The following is a 17,665-nucleotide window of genomic DNA, read 5'->3' as shown; positions in this document are numbered from 1 at the left end:
CAATGATGGTTACGTGGGGTTCTATTACTCTGTACGTTCCTACCATGTGAAATATTTTACACTTTGAAAATTAAAAGAAAAATATGTGCTATCATTTAAAAAGAAGTCACAGAAGTATAGAAGTACTTCTATACTTCTATCATTTAAAAAGAAGAGTCACAGAAGTATAGCACAGAAGTATAGTGAACTAATTTAGGAGCGCTTTCTTAAAAAAAAAAAAACAGGTTGTCAAAAATTTGCATTCTTGTCTCTTTCTTCCTCTCTTCATCCCCCCACCCTTCAAAATATAAAGATAAACAAAGTCTTGGATTTGCAGTCTAGACCTTTGAGTGGACTGTCACTCATGTGTCTTTGGGCCCTCGTCCAGAGCGTGGCAGGTAGAGAGAGGCTTCCTGGGCAGGCTGCTCCCTACAGGACCCTGGGCCCCTCGTCTGGGACCTGCAGGTTAGCGGCTCACCCCATGGCCACTTGCTCTGCTCAGGGCTGAGGCACCGTCACAGAGGCCTCTGGAGGGGAAGGACAGCATTGCTGCCACCGGCCACCTGCATGCCTCTATGGGGAGAGGGATGCCTTTGCCCTGGATGGAATTCTGCATCTTCTCTCTACACACAGTAAATGTATTTTAGAAAATTAAAGTTAAGATTAGAGAGAAGGGCTGTGGAAGACAGAAAGATGGGGGGATGGCCAAGGGGGAGGGCAGAGAGTAGCCTAGAAAGGAAAGCAGAAGAGAGGCTGGGGTGGGGTAGGGAGACTCCAGGCCCCGGCAGGCCTTCACCCCGCACACACCCCTCACTCCCAGAATAGAACCCTGTGCCTTTCTGGCACTTAAGCTGCTTCTAGAAACAATTCTCTCCGCTCTCATTCTCTCCATTTCAATTAGACGGATTGGATCTTCCACACAGATCTGCGAAGAGGCCTTGCTCAGTCAGAGAGGCCGGCAGCTTGGCCCTGGCAGTGATTACAGAGGCCTCCATGTTCCATTCTATTCCTCAACCTGCTCAGAGCCAGGCTAGGAAAGGATGCTGCTTCCTGGGAACCCCACAGTTCCAAAGGCTCCTCTGTGTCCACCGGGCGGAAGGCCCTTGCAGCTTACTTCCACTGGCAGGCAGCCATCGGGCTGGCTGCCCCCTTGCTCCCTGCTCGGGCCCCCTGGCCTGCTGACCCTTCTTCCTGCAGCCACACCCCCTCCCACATCAGCCTCTACACGTTGCTTCCCCTGAGAGCTTCCTCCCCACGGTGCTCCTTCAGCCCTCTGCCTCGGGGCTCTGTGGCAGCCACAGCCGGAGCTGCTGCTGGTGTCCTGGTGTGACGGTTCTCTGACCCCAGTGCTGCCTCTGACTTCAGGCCTGGCAAATAGTGGGAGCTAGACAAGTATTGACTGAATGAATGAAAGAATGAGTGGATGGCTTGCTCTTGGTTATTCACCTTTACTTCTAAAAGGTACAGCAGGGTGTTGAGGGAAAGAAACAAAAAAATCACAGGGAGACTTGCTTACGTTTTACCCCCGCTTCCCTCCTTGGAGATTCCTCTGCACCTGAGTGTCATGGACACTCGTAATCCAGGCAGATCCGATCACGCCTCAGGAGCCCTGCTCTCCAGTGTAAAGCACAGTTGATTTGGGATGTTAAATTTTAGGGCCCAATGGAAATACACACTTAAAATAACATTTCGTTTTTAAAATAAATTCCTGAGTTAGCAGTCAGCCCCAAACCTTGCATTCCTTGAGGAAAGTGAGCGTGCATTTTTATTTTTGCATCTCAAATGACCTGTTCCCAGCACACAGACATTTGGGAAAAAGGAAACTTGACCAAAAGCAAACTGTACTTTTTTGATATTTTTAGTGAAAAATTCAGTGAGAACAAGTGTTTAAAGCACTACTTAGATCCGAGCAAGGGTTTTGTAGATACAGACAAGCTTACTGTAAAACTTATTTTTAATGACACAAACCTTACGATAGCTAAAACAATTTTGACAAAGAAGAATAAAGTGGGGCGAATCAGTTTACCATATATCAAGACGTTACATCTTTGGAACAGAAAAGGCAATCCAAAAACAAACCCAGATGAATATTCCTGACTTATTTTGACAAAGGTGCAAAGCAATTAAATGGAGGAAAGTTAGTCTTTTCAACAAATGGTGTCAGAGCAATTGGACATCCATAAGTCACTCACACACACACACACACACACACACACACACACTCCAACCCAAGTCTCATATCTTATACAAAAACTAACTAAACATGGATCACAGACTTAACTGTCAAATTATGAAACTTTTAGAAAAATAGAGGAGAAGGTCTTCAAGACTTAGAGCAAGGCAAAGAATTTGTAGACTGAACACCAAAAGCACAATCCATAAAAGGAAAATTTGATACATTGGGCTTCATCCAATTTAAAACTTTTGTTCTCTGAAAGAATGAAAAGGTAAGTTGCAGACAGAAAATATTGGGTTGGCCAAAATGTTTGTTTGGTTTTAAGTAAAAATAAAAGACACATTTATCATTTTCACCAAGAATTTTATTCAACAATGTATTCACTAAGTGAACAAACTTTTTGGCCAAACCATATATCCGACAAAGGACTAGTATCTAGAATATATAAAGAATACTCAAAGCAAAAGAGTAAACTAAAACAATAAAAAACAGTCCAATTAAAATTTAGTCAAAAGACATTTCCTCAAAAAGGATATATAGATGGCAAATAAGCATATGAAGGATGTTCAACGTCATTAGCCATCAAGGAAATGCAAACTAAAACCACAGTGAAATATATGCACCTATCAGAATGGCTAAAGTAAAAAAAAATAAAATAGAGATGACATCAAAGTCTGGTAAGAATGCAGAGAAACGAGATCATTCATCCAGTGCTGGTGGGAATATAACATAGTACATCCACTCTGGAAACTAGTTTGACAGTTTCTTATAAAACTAAACTTGCAGCTACCATGAAGTCTAGAGATTGCATTGTTGGGCATCATTCCCAGAGAAACAGAAACTTATGTTCACACAAACCCTGTACACGGATGTTCATATTAGCTTTATGTATAATAGACAGAAACTGGAATCAGCCCAGATGTCCTTCAGTAGGTAGAACAAACTAATGCTCAACCATATGCAGCAGTGAGTTATTGGTCCACCCAAGAACTTGCATGAATCTCCAGAGAATTAGGCTGAAGGACAAAAGCCAATGCCAAAGGTTATACACAGCGTGATTCCACCAGGAGAACATTTTGAAATTACAAGAGTTTAGAAATGGAGAACAGTTTGGTGGTTGCCAGGTACGAGAGACAAGGTGGGGGAGTTAGGAAGTAAGAGGGAGGGGGCGTGTTTACAAAAGGGAACAGGAAGGAACCTTGTGGTGATAATGGTCAGTACCTTGACTGTGTGTGTCTTCAGAGACATTCAGGGTATGAGGGCTGGAGAAGATGTGGGACCCACAATATATGATGCCTCCTCCGAGCACAGGAAGGCAGGGCATGGGACAAGGGGACGGTAGAGGCAGCATCCTCCTGCAGATGCAAAGCCAAGGACTGCCTTCTATATTTTTTGACTTTTATAAATATTTGGTGATTTTTAAAAGTTATATACAGTCGGGGGAAGGATAAATTGGAAGTTTAGGATTAACAAATCTATTATATATGTATAATAGATAAACAACAAGGACATACTGTATACCACAGGGAACTATATACAATACCTTATAATAACCTATAATGGAAAAGAATCTGAAAAAGAATACATATATATGTGTGTGTGTGTGTATATATATATATATATATATATATATATATATATATACACACACAATAGAATCACTGTGCTGTACACCTGAAACCAACACAGCATTGTAAATCAACTATACTTGAATTTTTAAAAATTATACACAAATATGATGAATTGGGTGTATACTATAATGGGATGAAAAGAAGAGCATGTTTTTATATTTATCTTTTGAAATCTCTGACTTTTCTAGATTTTTACATTAGTCTGAGAAAAAAATATATATATAGATCCTGAATTATGGTAGATACTAAATTATATCTGAGATAAGCACACATATATTTTAACTCATATTTAATGTTAATGTTCCTTTATATCTCTCCTCATATATTGAAAGTCTTGTTTCTTTCACCACTGTATATTTATGGATTTATTTTGAAATATACATAAAGTTTCAAAACCACAAATATCAACTTTACTACTAACAATAAATCACTCAGTACAGTTTTTTTTTCTTTGTAAATGATTTTGTATATAGAAAATATCACACTTGGGATTCACAAAACAGTATTCAAAATTACTTGATGATAGTATTTTATCTGTTATCAATTTTATACAAAGATTTATTTTTTTCCTACCTAAATTAATTTTAGGACTTTTCCTCTTTTCGACTGAATTTTTGTAATTCAGTAACTTCCATGGTTGTCACGGGAAGTGTGCTCAGCAGTCTTGACCCCTTTGTCTCCCCCATTTTCCATCTCTCCTGCTCTCCTGCTGTCCGTCTCTGCCCTCATTAACTTCTACAAGTCTTCCCAGCATTTCTTTTTCCAAATGTGAGCAAATACATGCACACGTTCATGACCATAAGTCAATAAACCCTCTCCCTTTTTTTCTCAGGTTACATACCTCCTTCCCAAACTTGCTATGTTTTCTTAACAATAACTCAAGGAGATCACTACGAATTACTTTCTAGAGAATTTTCCCTTTTTTCCCAAAAGTACCTGAATAGTATTGCCTTCAAGGGTGCATCATATTTATTCAACCAGACCCCTAGTGAAGGGCCTTTGTGCTGTTTATAAGCTTGTACTTTATTAATAGTGCTGCGGTTGGCAGCTTTCTTACAGGCTATTGCTGGAGAAGGCACAGCTTCAGCCTGGAACCTAAGAAATGGGATATCTGGGCTGTAGGGTGACTAAATGTGTGGTTTTAGCTGGAATTGCCAAATTTCTGTTCTGTTTTGTACTCCAAGTATCAGTATAAGAGACTGCACGTTTCTTCACATCCCAACCAATATAGACTCTTTAAAGAAACTTGGAATGTTGTCTGATCTGATATGTGAAAAGTGAGTAATAAATTCTTCTTTCGATGGCATTAACCTCTCAATATTGGAACTCAGTCACCTCCCTGAGGTAAAATCCCACACGTATGTTTCAGAACAAAGTGGCATTTCATTATGGTTTAATGTGAATTTCCCAAATAACTAATAGGTTGATCATCTTTGCATGTGCTTGTTGGCCATCCATATACCTTTTTTACTGAAGTGGCTGTACAATTCTTGTGGTCATTTTTAAAATGCATTGCTTTTCTTCTAATTTTTGCATTATAAGAGTTCTTTATATATTCTGGTCACAAGTCCTTTTTCAGGTATAGGTTTTGCAGATATTTTCTCCCAAGCTGTGGCTTGCATTTTCATTTATTTTATTCTATTAATGGAGTTTTTCAACAAGCAAAACTTCCCATTTTGATAAAATTCAATTTTCAAAAATTATTCTTTTTGCCTTGTGGGATGTGTATGTGTGTCCTTTTAAAGAAATATATGCCTGATCCAAGGTCATGAATATTTTCTCCTATGTAATTTTTGCAATTGTTATGATTTTAGCTCTTAAATTTACCTATTATGATTCATTTCGGAATAATTTTGTGTGTGGTATGTAGTAAGAGTGAGCATTATCTTTTTCCCCATCCAGTACATAGTTGTTTCAGTGCCACTTATTGAAGACTATACTTAGCCCAGTGAATTATCTTGTCACTTTTGCCAAAAAATACAGTTGCCCATTTGAGTGTGGGTGTATTTCTGGCTTCTCAACAATGTCCCATTGAGATCTGTTTATCCTTAGCTCAATACCATATTGTTTTGTTTTTATCTCTTTACAGAAAGCCTTAAATTTAACGTTAAAAGCATAAGTCCTTTAACTTTAATTTTCTTTCATAAATTGTTTTGGAACTTCTAAGTCCTTTATATTACCATGTAAATTTTGAATTAGTTCCTCAATTTCTACAAAAAGGCCCATGGGGTTTGATTGGGATTTAATTGATAATATAGATCAAGTAGTGGAAAACCGCTCTCTTAAAAAGTATTAACTCATTCAATCCATAAATATACTCTACCCTTCCTTTTACTTAGGCCTTTAAAAATTTTCTCAGGAATGTTTTATAATTTTTAAGGTAGAAATTTTGAACAACATTTATTAAAGTTATTACTAAGCATTTTATTTATTTATTTAAGCCATTGGGAATGCCTTTGTGCGACATATTTTGACATTGTTTATATAGAAGTACAAGTAATTTTTGTATATTGACCAGGTGTTCTGCAATCTTGCTAACTTTGGCTATTGGTTATACTAGCTTTCTGTAGATTTTTAAAATTTTCTGTATAAATGATTACGTCTTTTGTGAATAAAGTTTTATTCCAACCTTTCCAGCTTGCTTGCTGTCTCCTTCATTGTCTACTTTTCTTGCACTAGCCAGAATCTCTGGTGTGATGCAACAGAAGTGTGAGGGAGGCATCCTTGCCATCACCCAAGTTGGGAAGGTCAGTCTGTCTTCACTAAGCATGGTGCTGCTGTAAGTTTTGAAGATGTCCTTAAGTTTGGAAGATTTCCCTTTTTTCCTAGGTTGCTCTGAGTTTTTAATCATGGATGGGGGCTGTACTCTCCTGAAACTTATTTTTCTGTATCTATTGAATAAACATATTTTTAATTTAATTCTATTAATATGGTATGTTACATTAATTGACTTTCAAATGTCAAACCAACCTTGCATTAGTGAGATGAACTTCACTTGGTCATGGGTACATTATCATTGTACAGGCCTGTGCGTCTCATGATACAGAAACAAAAATCTTCAAATATGTTAATGAATCGAGTTCAGCAACTTATCAGAGGATGACAGATCATGCACAAATGGGGTTTATCTCAGGAATTTAAGATTGACTCAACTTGGCAAAATCAACCAATGTAATTCATCATATTAACAAGATAAAGGAGAAAGATGATATGATTATTTCAATAAATGCAGAAACAACTTTTGACAAAACTTACAATTCCTTTATTAACAACACCCAGAAAACTATGGGTAGGATGAAAAATTTTCAAACTGACAAAGGACATCAGCATACACCTAAAGCTGACACCACTGTTAATCATGAAAGATTGCATGCTCTCCACGACTGGCAGCAAGATGAAGGTGTCCACTTCTATTCAACATCATATTCATAGTCTTAACTATGATAATAAGACAATAAGTAGGGCCTCCCTGGTGGCGCAGTGGTTGAGAGTCCGCCTGCCGATGCAGGGGATACGGGTTCGTGCCCCGGTCTGGGAGGATCCCATATGCCGCGGAGCGGCTGGGCCCGTGAGCCATGGCCGCTGGGCCTGCGCATCCGGAGCCTGTGCTCCGCAACGGGAGAGGCCACAACAGTGAGAGGCCCGCATACCGCAAAAAGAAAAAAAAAAAAAAAAAAAAAAAAAAAGACAATAAGTAAATAACAAACAAACAAGAAATAAGACAGAATTTGGAAAGGTTTCCTAGAGAACACAATTGCCTATGCAAAACAAAATACCTATTAGAATTTCTATGTGAATTTAACAAGGTTACAAAACACAAAGTCCACATTGATGTCAATCAGTTGTATTTCCACAATGAGGTGACAAATAATAAGAAAATGTAATTTTTAAAATTCCATTTATAATGTTGTTGAAGTATTAAACAAATAGAAATAAACTAAATCAAATGTAAAACGTACAAATTCTACATGGAAAACTACAACATAGTACTGAGAGCAATTAAAGGAAATATAAATAAAATGAGAGATATAACATAGTCATGGATTGAAAAACTCCATATCATGAAGATATTCATTCTGCCCAAATTGATATGTAAATTGAATACAGTGCCAATCAAAACCTCAACAGGAATTTTTGTAAAAACCGATGATTGATTCTAAAGCTTATTTAGAATTTCAAAGGACAATAGTCAAGCAATTTTGAAGAAGAACCAGATTGGAGAGCTTGTGCTACTTGATTTCAAGTCTTATTATAAAGTTACAGTAATTAAGACAGCTTGCTATTGGTGAAAAGATGGACATATAGACAACGGAACAGAATAGAGAGCTGAGAAATAGATCTACACATTTGTGATTACTTAATATTGACAAAAATGCCCTGGTGGGGCCTCCCTGGTGGCGCAGTGGTTGAGGGTCCGCCTGCCGATGCAGGGGATATGGGTTCGTGCCCCGGTCTGGGAGGATCCCACATGCCGCGGAGCTGCTGGGCCCGTGGGCCACGGCCGCTGGGCCTGCACGTCCGGAGCCTGTGCTCTGCAGCGGGGGAGGCCGCAGCAGTGAGAGGCCCGCGTACCGCAAAAAAAAAAAAAAAAAAAAAAAAAAAATGCCCTGGTGTTAGAACAACTCAACATCCATATGAGAAAAAAAATAATTGCTACCTAACAGCATATACAAAATTATTTTGAAATGGATCATAGACCTAAATGCAAAGGCTAAAACATAGGATTAAACTTTTACAATTTGGAGGTATTCCTTAGAGAGGACACACATAAGAATACCCTTAAAAGAGAAGGGTAGTGGGGCTTCCTTGGTGGCACAGTGGTTGAGAATCTGCCTGCTAATGCAGGGCACACAGGTTCGAGCCCTGGTCTGGGAAGATCCCACATGCCGCAGAGCAACTAAATCCGTGAGCCACAACTGCTTAGCCTGCACTCTAGAGCCCACAAGACACAACTACTGAAGCCTGCATGCCTAGATCCCATGCTCCACAGCAAGAGAAGCCACCACAGTGAGAAGCCTGTGTACCGCAACAAAGAATAACCCCCGCTCACCACAACTAGAGAAAGCCTGTGCACAGCAACGAAGACCCAACGCAGCCTAAAATAAATTAAATAAAGAAATTTTTAAAAAAGAGAGAGAAAAGGGATAAATTTGACTTCATAAAATTCTCTTTAAGCGACCAAGACGATAAAATAAAAACGCAAGCCACAGTGTATAATTTGTTGTCTGTGACATATTATATATAGCATATTTTTTGACAAAACACTTGCATATGTAAACACATCTTACATTTCAGTAAGATGAGGAGTCTAATAAAGAGTGGGTAAAGTCTTGGAAAGACACTTGTCAAAAAAGATATAATTTCAAAAATGGTCAACACCAGCAGTCATAAGAGAAACACAAACAAATCCCAGTGAGTTTCCACTACTCACCTTCTAGAATGAGGCTAAAATTAAGGAGACTGACAATATCAGGTGTTTTTGATGAGAAAGGGCAACTGAGATTCTAAATCAGTCCTGGTGGGAATGGAAAACTGGGCTAGCACTTCAGAAAACCATCTGGGCCGTCTGACATGAGCCTCAATATACTCTTAACATGTGCCCAAGAAATTCTACTCTTAGGTCTGCCCAAGAGAAAAGAGAACGAGTGTCCCACCAAACATTTGACCCCCATGTTTATTGTGGCAACATTTATCATAGTCCCAAACTGGGAACAACCCAAATAGTCATCATCAGGAGACTTAGATTGTGGTCCACAGTGCACAGGTGACCTGTCTCATCACCATCAACCCTGGGCGACTCTGCAGCATGTATCCTTGAGGTGTTCAGGCTCCCCATCTTCTGCTTTGCCCTCCACACCTGACCAGACACTGTACCTACCCAGGGACCTCTGTCCTCATGCCCGAGGGTGTAAGAGAATCTGAAGTCACGTTTGACTTACCTTCCTTTTTCTCTTAATTAGTTAGTTAGTTAAATATGCCAACAAATACTTTTGGAAAACGGTTATGGGAGGAAGTTAGGACCCACCAAATTCATATGTGGAAGTCCTAACCCCCAGTGCCTCTAAATGTGACCGTGTGTGGAGATTCAGTCTTTAAAGAGGTGATTAAGGTGAAATGAGGTCATTGGCGCAAGCCCGGGTGCCGTATGAGTGGTGTCCTCAGAAGAAGAGATTAGGACACAGACACACACACAGAGACGACCATGTGAGGACATAGGGGGCAGATGGCCTTCTACATGCCTAGGAGAGAGGCCACAGAGGAAAGCAGCCCTGTGGACACCCTGATCTTGGACTTCTGACCTCCAGAAAGGTGCGAAAATAAATTCCTGTTGTTTAAGCCGCTCAGTCTTGGTACTTTGTTAGGGCAGCCGGAGCAGATGATATGAACACCTGTGAAGTAAGAGCCACTATAGGCCCACCTCCGTGAATGCCATTATGAGTATGGGAAAAAAAGAGGTGTGGTCGCATGGGGTTTATTCTCAGCTGGGGGTGAGGATGGAAATTCACTAATTCCCCAGCGGCCATGCCCACATGAGCCTCCTACTGCCTTTCCTGACTGTGACCCCTCTCTTCCGCCTGGTTTGCAACAATCTCCCTCTTGCTACCCTCGATCCTACCATCAAGTTAAGGGAGCATGTGATTTGCCACTTACACTTCCCAGATGACTTGTCCCTGGAGATGGGACTCAATAGAATAGAAGTCACGGTGTCCAACTGGCAGACTACTAGCAGACTGGGAGGTGAGGCAAGCAGCCCCTACACTCCCCAGGCACCACCACTTGCCAGGGGCTGATGCAGACACCGAAGGCCACAGCGGCCCCCACCCCCCAAACTTTGTGCAGATTGGGTGAAAAGGGGCTGTCAGTGAGATCTAACGTTATTCCCTTTGGGAATTCGTTCCTGTGTTCACAGAAGAGGGAACCAAAGCTGGAATGAGCAGTGGTACTGGAGTGTTCTATTCCCTTACGTGCAACTTTACTGTGTGCTGACTTTGTACAGAAGAACCCCGCATCGTTGAGCAGAGAGAGATTATAACAGAGTTTCTTCTTGTACCCGTTAGAAGACAGGGAGAGACACGCGCGCCAACCTTAACCAGGTTACGTAATATATGAAATGACGCAGCACGGAGAGTGCTGGAATTTCAAAACAGGAGTCTCCTGCCAACGTCCGAAGAGACTCCAGCCACCTCACGCAGAATCCCGGGTGGTGACCAACTTTCCCCAAAGCATCCCACGTGCTCCAGGGCACAGGCCGGCGTCCAGACTCCGATACCCTCTCATCACTGATGTTCCTCTGGTTTCTCTCATTGTCTCTCAAGTCTGCTGAAGGATATGTTCATCTTTCCAGGGCTTAGGGTGTGCTTTCATTTTCATTTTTAAAAGTATTACAGTTTCGGGAATTCCCTGTCGGTCCAGTGGTTAAGACTCCGATCTTCCACCGCAAGGGACCTGGGTTCGATCTCTGGTCAGGGAGCTAAGATCCTGCGTGCCACAGTATGGCCAAAAAAAAGTATTACAGCTTTGTTTCCAATGAGCTTCCCCTTCACCTGTATCCATTTCCAACATGTTTTTTGTTTGCTTGTTTTGCTTTTGTTTTTCCATCTTCATTCCAATCTTTATTTCTTAATATATCATGATAATCTAAAAAAATAAAAATAAACATTTTTATCTTGTGCTTTTAGTTCATATTCAGACAAAATTAGTGCTGTTTTAGCAATGCAAATTTCACATTAATATGATACATTCCATTAGCTGAGGTTTCCATGTATTTTGTTGGTTTGATAAAAGCCCTTTTCAAAAGGCATAAGTTATAAAGAAAAAGACGAAAAAGGTAGTTGAGTTTTAGGAATTAGTGTGATTATTGGTAATGCAAAAACATCCAAAAACCTGAAACAAATACTGAATCTTCAGTTCTAAACTGCAGCTTAAGCAAGCAAGCTAGTGACAGCAAATCAAAGGGAACTTGATATACTCATGAAGAAATTAAGAAAACCCAATGTGGTTTTAATCAACCGTGATGTAATCATGGTTTCTCGCCTGTGCCTCCATTGCCTTTGCTGTTCGACAAAATAACATTTCCGGGGCCATGCGTGTCAGGTGGCTGGTCTTCTCCACCGACTTGGATTTCCAGGCTTGTGCTCTAACGGTAGAATGAGGACTGGGGTCTCTACCTGATGGATCTCCTGTAGGTCTTCGCTGGCAGATGTAGAGACCTCCATATGTAAGGCATCCCTGAATCCCATGGGCACAAAGCTGGGGCTTGTCTCTGTGGTCAAGTCCCATCAGTTCTCATGGCAGGACAGGTGCAGACCTGGTAAACAACAGGTTAGAGAGCGACCAGGTACAGGGTCTGCGGGTCCAGGCTGGGCCCAGGCCCCAGGAAGTGTCTGCTGTTGAGGAGACACGTACCTGAGACGACTTTGCCAGGAGAATCCACCAAATCCATCTGTTTTCTTAGATAGTGGGAAGTGCTGGGGAGAACAGGGCAACAGGGCAAGCAAGCAGGGGGCTATTTTGTCAGAAGCCATCAGAGGTCACGTTGACAAGGGAACCTTTAAGCAGAAACATGAGGGAAGCAAAAGAGAGCTTCCCAAAAGTGTGGGGAAGTGGGCATATCCAGGGAATGTGGGCACAGACTTCCAGTCTCATAGGGAACAGAACGGAATTCCAGTTGTATTTGTTTCCTGTGGCAGATGTAAAACATGACCCCCAAAGGGGCGACTTAAAACAGCAGGAATGTATTCCCTCACAGCTCTGGAGGCCAGACCTCTGAAACCAAGCTGTCCCAGGGCCGAGCTCCCTCCTGAGGCCTCTTTCGGTGTCTGGTGACCCAGCCTCTGTCTCTGGGCTGCCGGTGGCCTCACTCCAAGCTTTGCCTCAGTGTTCGGTGGCCTTCCACTCTGTCTCCCCTTCTTAGAGGGACATCCGTCTTGGACGTAGGCCCTCCCAATCTGGGCCGATGCTTGCCTCAATCACATCTGCAAAGACCCTATTTCTAAAGAAGGTCCCATTGGAATCATTTCTTGGGGGTTGGGGGAGCACTATCCAACCACCGACATGTGTAAGAACTACAGACTCCGGGAGGGATTCAGAACCAATAGCAGAGAACACCTAGGACTGCGCTCTGAAGGGACGGAGCAGGTAGACTCAGGTGGTGTCTGGGGGACAAGACATTCACACTGAGAACAGAGCAGCCCTGATTCGCTGGGGGAGGGGCAGGGGAGCCCCGCGGGCAGCTCAGCAGATCCGGCGCGCAGGTCGGCGCTTTCCCACCCTACTCTTTCCCCGTATCTCTGCTGAGCCTGTCCTCCACCTTCGGTTTCCAGGGTCCCCGTACCACCCGATGGCCAGCTAAAATCTCACCTCGCCAGCGCTCCCCTCGGGCTGAGGACCATTTCCTGCCTTTCCCTCTTCCCGCCCCCGTCCCCAGGCCGAGGCCCAGATGGCAGGGGTGCAGCCCTCCTTTCTGGAGCACCCGCCGATGGCACCGTCTAAATTCGGGGTACGCTCTAGTTTGTGTTTCAGGGGCCCTTCTACCTGTGCTGCCCCGGCCCAGGCCCCCCTTCGCCCCCCGCGGAGCCCGCTGCCTCTTCCGCTGCACCCCCGTGCAGGTGAGAGGCCCTCCGGAACACAACTGGTTCGACCAGTTTCCACACCAGACTCTCCACCACCTGCAGGAAGCCTTGGCCACTCCAGGGGACAAACCGGTTTCAAGGCCTGCGCCACCCCGGCCCCGAGGTGCATCCCCCGCAGCTGCCGGTCCAGCTCTGCATCTGCGCTCCCGGGATGCTGGCCTCGACGTTCATCCAGACCAGAGCTCCCCCGCCTGCCCAGACCCACGCAGGAGACCGGCTCCTGCCTCCAGCGGGACCCTCCGGCCTTTATTGAAGCGGGGAAGACGAGGGGGAGAGTCTGCTTCAAGATAAAGGCAACTTGAGACTTAGAGCTGGACCTCCCATTGCCCCCCACTTTTGTCCCCAGGGGGCGGCTTCCTCATGCCTGCCATCCCTCCCTCCCGGGCCTGCTTCCCCATCAGGAGGAAACGCTGAGGGATGCCCACTCGTTCTTAGGAAGGCAGTGGGACCACTGTTTTGGTAAGTCGGCTTCTGCCAACAGCCTACTGTCAATCTTAAGTTTCTTAAGTTTTTGTGCCGACAAAAATAGTTTCCTCTCTAAGAGGAATTCTTGAACCAGCTGTCAACTAGTGCCTTTTATGTGACCGAATATATACATATTTTAATTGAAATTTTGCATATATAATATATATGTATATTTGTATATTATCTGTGTACATGTTGTATAGATATACATTTTCAACAAAGAAAAATAAATGTTTATAAAATTCATAGAAAATCTATTAAAAATGCAGGTTTAGGCAGCACAATTATTTCATAATTCCCCAAATAAAAAATATCCAGGCAACAATAATATCATAAATTAACAACATAATGACCCCCAAATAGTCTACTTGGGATTAAACAACATTAGTAATGACAGCAAGAAAAAGCTCAAGCTATCTGCTGAGTGAATGTGAGAATGTATTCATCAAGGTAGAGGGGAAACAGGAATATAGATTTCAGGCACAAATATACACTGATTAAGCTTTAGGTTTTTTGGTTTTGTTTTGTTTTGTTTTTATTTTACCACAAGTATGTAGCATCTTATAATTTTAAAAAAACAGAGAAGATAGAAAATAGGTCCTCAGTCAAATATATTATGATACAGTCTCATAATGGAATATTAAGGAGATTCTAAAAAAGGACAAAGCAGAAATATATGAAGTAAAATAGGAAGATAGCCACTATAATTTGTTAGGTTTTGCGTATGATAAAGCAAGTAAGTGTGATCTACACATACGTGAGTTAATAAAACAATGGAAAGCTGAATGATATTGGCTTAATGAGTGGTCATGAATACTTACGCATTATTTGAATGATATCAGTGATGGACTGTTTTGGGCTGATGTAGCAAAAACTTCTGTTCACCTCTTACTATCAACTCCCTGCTTCTTATAGAGCACTGGTGTCCACAGGAGGCAATTTTGATTTGTCATAATGACTGGGAAACTATATAGCTTAGTACTCTACAGCACACAAATCACCCCCACCCTAGAAATGCTGTTTTATAATAACAGAACCTTGGTTTCTAGCTGAGCATATGGTCACCTGGAGCAAAGACTACATTTCCCAGAATTCCTGCAGCTAGGTATGGTCATGTGACTTGGGGTTGGCTCTAGAGTGTGAACAGAAGGGATGTGGCCACTTCAGCAACCCCTGGAGATGGAGAGCACAGCCCTGCCTTGTTTCCCTCCTTCCCGCAGGAGCACGACTCAGCCACTCAGCACTGGAGCTAGGGGGACACAGTGTCCAAGGGTGAAAGTGCATGGAAAGGGCCCCTTAGGCTCCCACACCCGCTGGGCCTGGACTGAGCCATATCCCGGCCTCCCTTCAGCCACCGATGCTTTGGTTTCCTGTCTCTCACAGATGAACCAAGCCCGAACAAAAGCGAGTAGACCTTGGTATTTTATTACACACATTCTAATGAATACATTCTTCCTATTACCAAGTTTAAGATAATTGATAAAGTTAAACAGCCTCTGTCTGCTGTAAATACCACCACCTGGGCGGCTTTTAGCACAAGACCAGTGTAGTCTCTCACAGTCTGCAGGCGACACATCCCAGATCCAGCTGTGGGCAGTGTTGGCACCTCTGGAGGCTCCAGGGGAGGATCCGCTTCGTCCCTCTCTGCCCAGCATCTGGTGGTGCTGGCAACCCTGGGCGGTCCTGGGCTTGGGGCTGACAGGCTCTACTATCTGCCTCTACCTTCACGGGGCCTTTCCCCCGTCTTCTCTGATACCGTGAAATAAGGGAAGTCGTCTTTGTATTTAGGCCCCGCTTGGGTAGTCCAGGATGACCTCGTCTCAGGATTACATCTTCAAAGACCCTTTTCCCAAATGAGGTCTCATTTATATGTTCTAGGGTTAGGACATGGGCAAATCTTTGGGGGGCCCCCATTAGACCCACCTCGGACCACTACTTCAATCTCATTTCCCCTCCCCAGGGTCAGTGTGTACAGTCCAGAGCTTTCTCTTAGCACTTCTATACATGTACATGAATCTACTGACATATCAGGTATATATGTGTGTATATATATATATAGGATATGAGTGAGGACTTCACTAACTTGTGATTAATGAACAGAATATGGCATAAATGATGAACTCTTAATTCTGAGATTAGGGTTACAAGATTGCCGCTTCCATTTTGGGTGACCTTTCTCTTGTGCTACTCAGATCATACATTCTACGGGAAAACCAGCTCCAAGTGAAGCAACCTGTGAGTAGGCTTGCATCTTGAGGGGACAAGGCCAGGCAGTAAACATATTTTTGAGTTCGAAGGGGGTCCTCCATCCCAGTAGAACACTGAGATGGCTACAGCCTCAGCCATCTGCAGCACCACAACCACACCAGAGACTTAGAGTCACTCTCAGATTTCTGAACCACAAAACCGTGAAACAATAGGGGTGGAAACAATAGGTAATATAATAGGTTCTATAGAACATACTGTGTGTAATCTGTAATTTCTTCTTTTAATAACAGTATCTTTAAGAACTTTTCATAACATCAAATTCCTTGCTACATACTGACTGCAAAATATTCCATTGTTTTAGATTTTTTATTTATTCTTGAGACAATGTTGGCTATTTATGTTTCCACAATAATTTGTCTAGATTTTAAAGTGTGTTTCTGTAAAGTTTTATTTACCCTCCTCCACCTTGACTTTTGATTGTTGTGCCTTCCCACTTTTCCTATACAAATTTATGTAGTTTGGATCTTCTTTTTTCTTTTCTTTTTTTTTTTTTTAATAGACCTTTACTGGAGTATAATTGCTTCACAACACTGTGTTAGTTTCTGTTGTACAACAAAGTGAATCAGCCATATGCATACGTATGTCCCCATATCCCCTCCCTCTTGCATCTCCCTCCCACCCTCCCTATCCCACCCCTCTAGGCCGTTGCAGAGCGCTGATCTCCCTGTGCTATGCGACTGCTTCCCACTAGCTATTTTACATTCGGTAGTGTATATATTTCGATGCTACTCTCACTTCACCCAAGCTTCCCCCCTCCACTGTGTCCTCAAGTCCATTCTCTATGTCTACGTCTTTATTCCTGCCCTGCCACTAGGTTCATTAATACCAGGTTGTTTTTTTTAAGATTCCATATATATGCATTAGAATATCGTATTTGTTTTTCTGTTTTCGACTTACTTCACTCTGTATGACAGACTCTAGGTCCATCTACCTCACTACAAATAACTCAATTTTGTTTCTTTTTATGGCTGAGTAATATTCCATTGTATACATGTGCCACATCTTCTTTATCCATTCATTTATCGATGGACACTTAGGTTGCTTTCATATCCTGGCTATCGTAAATAGTGCTGCAATGAACATTGGGGTACATGACTTTTTGAATTATGGCTTTCTCAGGGTATATGCCCAGTCATGGGATTGCTGGGTCATATGGTAGTTCTAGTTTTAGTTTTTTAAGGAACCTCCATACTGGTTGTATAGTGGTTGTATCAATTTACATTCCAACCAACAGTGCGAGAGGGTTCCCTTTTTTCCACACCCTCTCCAGCATTTATTGTTTCTAGATTTTTTTTTTTTGATAATGGCCATTCTGACTGGTGTTAAGTGATACCTCACTGAAGTTTTGATTTGCATTTCTCAAATAATTAGCGATGTTGAGCATTTTTTCATGTGTCTCTTTGCCATCTGTTTGTCTTCTTTGGTGAAGTCTACTTAGGTCTTCTGCCCATTTTTTAATTGGATTTTTGTTTTTTTTGATATTGAGCTCCATGAGCTCTTTGTATATTTTGGAG

Source organism: Mesoplodon mirus (assembly GCF_964341445.2).
Source record: "Mesoplodon mirus genome assembly, chromosome: 5".
NCBI classification, from domain to species: domain Eukaryota; kingdom Metazoa; phylum Chordata; class Mammalia; order Artiodactyla; family Ziphiidae; genus Mesoplodon; species Mesoplodon mirus.
The sequence above is the reverse complement of the archived record's forward strand: the minus strand, read 5'-3'. Positions refer to the sequence as shown.